Source organism: Takifugu rubripes, chromosome 5 (assembly GCF_901000725.2).
Source record: "Takifugu rubripes chromosome 5, fTakRub1.2, whole genome shotgun sequence".
NCBI classification, from domain to species: domain Eukaryota; kingdom Metazoa; phylum Chordata; class Actinopteri; order Tetraodontiformes; family Tetraodontidae; genus Takifugu; species Takifugu rubripes.
In genome coordinates this window covers 12,847,045-12,854,569 of record NC_042289.1, presented here as the reverse complement: position 1 = coordinate 12,854,569, position 7,525 = coordinate 12,847,045, and positions in this window count along the sequence as shown.

Genomic DNA, 7,525 nt, shown 5'->3' with positions numbered 1-7,525 from the left:
TCTCTCTCTCTCTCTCGCTCTTTTTCTCCTTTCTGTGCTCTGAATACTAATACCCTGCATGTACATCCTGGCCAGGGCTGCACACACACACACACACACACAGAAGGATGTGGGCTGTAAGTGTGTGTTATGGAATGGGGGGGGGGCGGCGTTGGGTGACTTGAAGAATTTCCATGCTGGAATCAGAGCTGTGATTAGATCGTGACCCCCCCCCCCCCGCTCCGGGACGCTGGTGGCGAGGCGGTGGCGAGGGGGTTAACGGTGGGGTAGGAACACATAAAGTGTTGCTCCTTTTTATGACAGCGTCCCTGAGATGAAAGGAGGAGGTGCAGGTGAGGATGGGGAGGAGGCGCGGCGGCGAGAGCCAAAGCTGGGGGGGCCGGCGTGTGCGAGCGAGCGAGCGAGCGAGGCCGTGATCTAGTTAGGAGGAGACGCTGTATTACCGGAGTCATGATTAGGTTGGGATGTTCCTGCAGGGCTCACAGCAGGACGGAGGAGCCACATTAAAACGTGTCCCTGTTTTATGGGAACGTCACGGAGGAATGAGGACGGGCGGACAGACGCTCCATCACAGCGGCGTCCCTCAGAGAACCGTGTTCGAGCTCCTGGAGTTGCTCCTGTGGCAGCGAGGTCTGTAAAGGTGGAATCAAATCCGCGGCCGGGACTGATTCCGAACGGAATTCTGTCCTTCAGGTGTTGGAAAGGCCTCGCTGTATCTGCTCGGCAGCAGGCTTATGTAAGACAAGCCATCGCTCTGACCTCAAGATGTTCATTACATATGGGCGCCGTGCCATCACGCATTAGCACGCCGCGCGCTCTCACACTCCTCTGTGGGATGTAGAGCGCCGTCCAGGGGAAGAGCGGTCCTGGGATCCAGACGCGTCTCCTTCCAGCCGTGGGAACGTCAGGTTTCACTGTTGGCAGACGTGTGTCGGGAGATCGTTTCTGATCAAAACAAGAGCACCAGTCAGTCACAGTTCCTGGGAATTCTGGGATTTATGGAAGAGAATCGGAGCAGCGGATGAACCGGGCTCAAGGACGCTCGGAACGGGTCTCACAGTCTGTTATCGTTCATTGATCCGTCAGTCAAACCTCATCAGGAAAACCTGCCGTCGGAAGACCAGCAGATCCCAGAGGGAGCGCCGGAAAGATGGCAGCTGACGGGTCTGCTGGGGACTTAAATCACCTGAACGAAAACGTTTATGGGCGGATGCCGAGTGTGCGTCTGAGTCGGTGATTCGCTCACGCTGGCAAAACACGCTCGTGATTTACCAAACGGGCAAAATCACATCTGCCCAGAGTTAGCGACCGATTAGCCGCCGCGCGATGATGTAATCCCAGCCTGAATAAACCTGATCAGTCATGTCATATCTGAAAACTGCAGGCGGCTCCGGAGCGCCGCGTCCCCCCCTGGTCGGGCTGGAAAACAGAGACGGTGGGAAAAGAAGCAGGAAGGAGAAAAAGGGGCAGCGATCGGAGCCCAGCGGCGAGCGGCGATTGACTGATGAATGAGAGTAAACAGTGACCTCTGCTAACTGTCACAGCAGAGCATTTAACACACACACACACACACACACACACACTCAGAGTCACACACACACACACACACGCACGCGTGCGAGCTGAGAACCAACAGCCGGAAGACAAAATCTGAGATTTAACCTTTCAGTTCTAGACGAAAATGAAAACGTCCTGGTGAGTTTCCGCGCGTTATTGGAGATGAAAGAAGAAAAGATCGAGACGTTTTAATGTGAGAGTCGATGATCTGTTGGATTATTCTGTAAACGCGGCAGAGAAACGCCTGCGAAAGATGCTAACAGGACGTCTCCGGGACGCACTCCACAAATTTGGCTCGCGAGCGAGGACGTCCCCGCGAAGACAAATGGATGTTTGCGCCGGGCTCGGTGTCGCGGCGCCCATCCTGATGCTAACACTGATTAATGGCGCTAGCTGTGAAAGTGCGTCGTGGCCTCTCGGGCTCATGTGTAAAACCGATTTTTTAACGTCACCGTTCCTCTCTCAGGATGTGGATGTGCGGAGCTCAGGCAGCCGGTGCGCCGTTTACCGAGCAACAAAGCTAGCAACGAGCCAAAACAGCGTCCGGGCCGTTAGCGCACAAACGAGTTAGCATAGCGATGACCAAATTCTCCAGATCGACTCAGTAATGGATCCAGCAGCGTCAACAGTTTGTCCACTGATCTGCAGGAGTTTGGGCCAGGTTTCCCGGTTCTGCTGGACCGGGAGGAACCCAAGACTCAAAGCACCGCTCACCTCTGTGGGATCTGCCCAGGGGTCATTCATCCATCCGGGACGGCCCAGAGCAGCACAGGAGGCCTGGTTCTGCTCCGTGGTACCGTGGCTCCCGGCTCCGCTCCCTCCTCAGAGCTGCTGAGTTATTACAGAGTCGGAACCTCCACAACCTGTGGCAACGACGGCCAGACGGAGCCAGATTTATCATCTGGGTTGATCCCAGCTGCAGATTGGAGCCTCCAGCCGGAGTTTTCCTGCTTCCCAAATTCAGGAAGAAGGAGGGATCGGTCCGAACTTTCTGAGCGATTCTGTGTCGTGTGACCAAATCATGCGTGCGCTGTAGGTGTCGTACTACAAAAGTCATTTCTGATCATTTTCAACCTCATCATGATCACTTGTTACCATGACAACCCCCTCAGAGGACCAGTCGCCCACTTCTGCCTCTCTCTTTCTCCGACTCTCTTCTTCTATTGCTCTCCATTATCTCCGTCGTGACTCCCCCCCCCCCCTCGCCCCCACTTCACTCCCTCGTCAGTCAATCTATCTGCTTTGTTGTTTTGGGTTTTTTTGGTGGTGGGCGGGGGGGGGGCTGATTTATTCATCTTCCTTCATTTGTTTGCATCATTGTGCCGTTGAATCGGATCAGAGACGATGCTAAAAGCATCTCCAGGAGTCGGAGCATCTGCTGCAGAACCCCCTCCAGCAAACGCAGCAGGGTGTGTGTGTGCGTGCGTGTGTGTGTGTGTGTGTGTGTGTGTGTGCAGGGTTATTTCTAACCTTCCTGGCCAGTTTGGACAGGCCTCATATGCAGTAGGTGTGAAGGTCAGAACCCTCGGAACCCTCTGTTGAACCCGGTGGCAGGAGCGAGTGACCGAGGGCTCCGGGGTGTTTCTGCCCTTGTGTGTTCCTGTGTGTGTGTGTGTGTGTGTGTGTGTGTGTGTGTGTGTGTGTGTGTGTGTGTGTGGCAGGTGTGTGTGTGTGTGGCAGGTGTGCAGCAGCGCTGGAATCTGGTGAAGCAGCAAGGAATTAAAACTGGAACGACCTGCAGATCCCATCATTTCAAACCAGTCGTATTTGGATCATCAGGATCTGGAAGAACCAGATTTTACCCCTCAGCAGAAGAAAAGGCGAATGCTAACGTGTACGTTAGCGGCAACCTGTAACTGCTGCTGTGCAGTAAAGACGCTGCTTTGTTTTTGTTTTTTTTAAATGCATCGGTTTTACCCCTAAAGTGTCCGACCTTGTGCCTGGAGGCAGCTGTGATGTCTGACCTTTGACCTTTACAACACGCTGTTGTAAAAGCTGCGGCTCAACATCTCATTAGCCTCGTTGTGTCAATCGTTGCCTTCTTAAGCTAACAGCAAACACACGGGATTAGAGAAGCTAACTACTTTAGCTTAGCAGCTATCTCAGTTCGCCAGCTTGGTCTTTGTGAGGCGCGACCTTGAACCCTTCATCACTAAAGCCTATCTGCGACCCCTCCACCTCATCCAGAGTCCTGCTGTTCCCTGTTTTTCAGAGTCTCCCACCTCGATCGGCTCATTACGGCTAAATCCCCAGTTAGCGTCCTGAACCCTGCGAGCAGGGAAACAGGTGCCCAGGAGAGCGGCGAGGCCACAGTCTCCACAGTTACGGATATTTTCGGGCTGCATGGTGGGAGAAAAGGGTCTGACTCACGCGGGCCGGCGCTGGGGAAAGTTTGCTGCTATTCCGAGACGTTTCTTCTTTTCCCGACTCCAGAACTCATCATATTTAGTGTTCTGCGGCTCCTCTCGCTCTCACTGTCTCATCCCATCCTCCCTCAGCGCTGCCGGAGCCGCGGTTCCAGGAGACTAATCTAATCATTTAGGGTCTGCTCTGGAGCAGTAAATAATCTTCTTGGCATATCACAAAGGTTTGAGTGTGTGTGTGTGTGTGTGTGTGTGTGTGTGTGTGTGTGTGTGTGTGTGTCATTGTGCTCTGCAGTCCTTCCTACTGAAGTTGTCCAAATCCTAGAGGACGGCGGCGAGTCCAGACCGGTCCGCGTCTCCCGTCTCGTGTTCTGCGGCGACACACGATGCTCTTCGCTCCACCCCGACCGCCCCCCCCCCCCACCGTGGAGACGTCCACTTTAAAGCTTGAGGCGCTCCTCCTGCGTGGATTTGGCCGCCACGCCAGCAGAGCACTTTGCCTCGAGAGGGGAATTAAACCCCGGAGATGGATTGAATAGTATGGGGGGGTTGGGGGGCGCCATGCAAATATAGACACGCTGCCGGATGGCAACAGGTGTGGGCGAGGAGGCTGGCCCCGCCGGTGTGTGTGTGTGTGTGCGTCTGCACACGTGGGTGTGTGTTTGCCAGGATTCCTCGGACGTGTGTATAAAACACACCCGCCCGGATCACACAGCGAAAGCGGTTCAGAGGAACCTGCCGAACGCCTTTCTGGATCCTTCCAGATGTTCTCGGAGCGAGCGAGGCGATGGGAAGAAGAGAGGCGGGTGAAAGACGTGTTGGTGGTAATGGGGGGGGGTGGGGGGTGGGGGGGGGCGGGATGGTGGGGGGGGTGGTGTGGGGGGTGGGGGGGTGGGGGGGTGGGATGGGAATTGGTGCTTACAGTGCGGAGAGAAAGGAAGCGTTTGTTTGTTCCGCCTCACATATTTGGTTACTCAAGCTAATGTGGAGCAATTAGACAGCAGCCAATTAACTGTGGCCATCAGACTGAGACTGGGGGGGGGGGACTTGGGAGGAGGGGGGAACTGGGGGGGGGGTAAGTGACCTGGGGGTCACGGGATGATGTCATCTATCCTGCTGGTACAAGTCAGGTTTCAGGTTCTATGTGAAAGTGGATGTTTTGTGACTACCTCGCTGGGACGCTCCAGCAGGGATGCGCACGTGTGTGCGTGTGCGTGCGTGCGCGTGTGTGTGTGTGGGGGGGGGGGTTGCATGTCGAACCGCATCTCTGTACGAGCCGGACACGACCATCTGGCCCTCGCAGGCAGACTGAACGTGCGCTTAACTCGTTCAGCTCCGGCGGCCCCGCGGTCGCTCACACGAGGCACATCGCTGCGATTCCTGCACGGAGCGCGAGCACGAGACCCGCGAGAACGTCTCCTGCACCCTTTCTGACAAACACGAACAACAAAAAGCACCAAACAAGTCTCCCAGCGTGAGGCCAGGAACGTGTGACGGGCACCAGAGGAGTTCCTGCTTCAGGGGTGGGGTGGACGAGAACAACACAAACGGGTTCATTTCTCTCTGACTGCTGACGGTTCCAGAGCAGAACCCCCCCAGGGAGCCCCCCCCCCCCACCACACCACACACACAACACAGACACACACACACTGAAAAACACACACAGGCTGCTGTGTAGTGGCCCGCTGCCTCCCTCTAATTAGGCTAATCGAAATGCAAAGAATAACCCATTCTCCTGATTGCTCATTATTTTCTGGTGTAAAATGAAAAGAACGCCCCCCCCCGGCCCCTGACAGCCCCCCCCCCCCTCGGCCCCTGACAGCCCCCCGACAGCCCCCCAGGGCCAGAGGCCTGTCAGTCGTCGGAGCTTTTTTCCACAGCTGTTGGCAGGTCAGCAGGTGGTCGAGCGGCTTCTCTGAGCTCCGTAACGAGTCAGCAAACCACCAAACAGGCATCGCGTTGGCCCCCCGCCAGGACGGGAGGCTCCCCCCGGACACGCGCACGCACGCGCAGGGCCATTAGGCCGAGAGGAAGCCGCCGCAGTAATATTGGCCTGCTGATGTCACATTTATCTTGTGTTCTCCCTCCTCACGCGCAGCCGTTGGGCTCGGAGGAGCTGTGTGATTTCCTCATTAACTCCACCAAATGTAATGAGTCATTGAACCACGTTCTGCGGCTCTAGCTGTTAATTATGGCCTGTTTCGGCAGCGCTCTCCATGGCAACCTAAAGTTCTGCCTGTCACCTGGTGAGAGATGAGGGAATAAAGACGTTTCCGCCACAGGAGCGTCGCCGTTTCTCCTCCGGGCTGCTGGTCTTCTGGCGCCCCCTGCTGGAGGGACCCTGTAACAGGATGGGACGGAGCAGGAGGAAGAAACCTGGTGGTGGTGGTGGTGGTGTGGTGGGGGGGGGGATGATGGGAGTGGTGGGGTGGATGGGGGTGATGGGGGGTGATGGGAGTGGTGGGGGGTGATGGGGGTGATGGGGGGTGCGATGGGGAGTCCGCAGGTTGCAGCAACGTTGCAACGGTTGGTTGACGCTGTTTACTTTAATTTAGATGTGAATATAAAAGATATGCAAGACTGTGATTATAATAACTGGTGGTAACAGAAAATACAGACCACTTACATTCATATTGTACCAAAAACTAAAATAAAGCGATACTTTAGAGCTCGCAGGAAGCCCGGGTTGCGCGCCGATATCAAGCGCTGCCTGTAGGCGGCGCCCATAGCAACCAAATCACGGCACCGGGTGGAATTTACTGCTGATAAGGGCAGCAAACCCCGAAGTACCCCGCCGATACACAGTTACCCCCTGCATGAAGCCCCAGCACACAAATCATTGTGATCCTGATCATCCAAGATATTAAATATGGATGTGGGCAGATTTCACGTCCCGCCCCCCCCCCCCAACACACACACACACACACCCACACACCACCCCCCCATCTCTGCTGTCACCAAGTCCTTCTCGACAGACTGGAACCGTCTGTGTCCTCTGCAGCCGTGCGACAGGGCCGACAGCAGAGACCCACCAGATGGACCCGGAGGCGCCGCCAAATCGGCGCCGGCGGCGTTGCTCCGTCGCCGCCAACGGTTTGCAGCAACTGTTGGCCTTTGGCCTCATCAACTTTTTTCCACTCGCCGCCTCGGCCGTGAAATCCCGAAGAGACGCTGGGAGTGAAGCGTTGCCTGACTGGACGCGTTTGTCCTGAGGACTGGGCGTTCTTCCGTTGGACGTCCGGCCCGCTGGCCTTCGGTCTGCAGGGGGCGGAGCCACCTCCGCCATCATGACCCGCCTGACTCATCAGAAACACGCCGTCCTCGGCGCCGCTTTGTCTCCTCGCGTCGGGTCGCCTGTGGCAGCAATCGTCGGTGTCAGAGGCGGCGTTTGACCCGCGACGGCTCGGGCGCTCTGACTCAGCGACACACATCCACATTCACGTCAATCCCAGACCGCGTCTCTTACTCCGGTACCACATTCATTTATTTATTTCAGAAGACAAGAGAGGGTTCTGGGGAGGGGAGGGGGGGGGGGACTAAATATCGGACTTCTTCGGGATCTGGACAGGAAGAATGCGAATGTTTGGCGTGGCGCTGAGAACCTG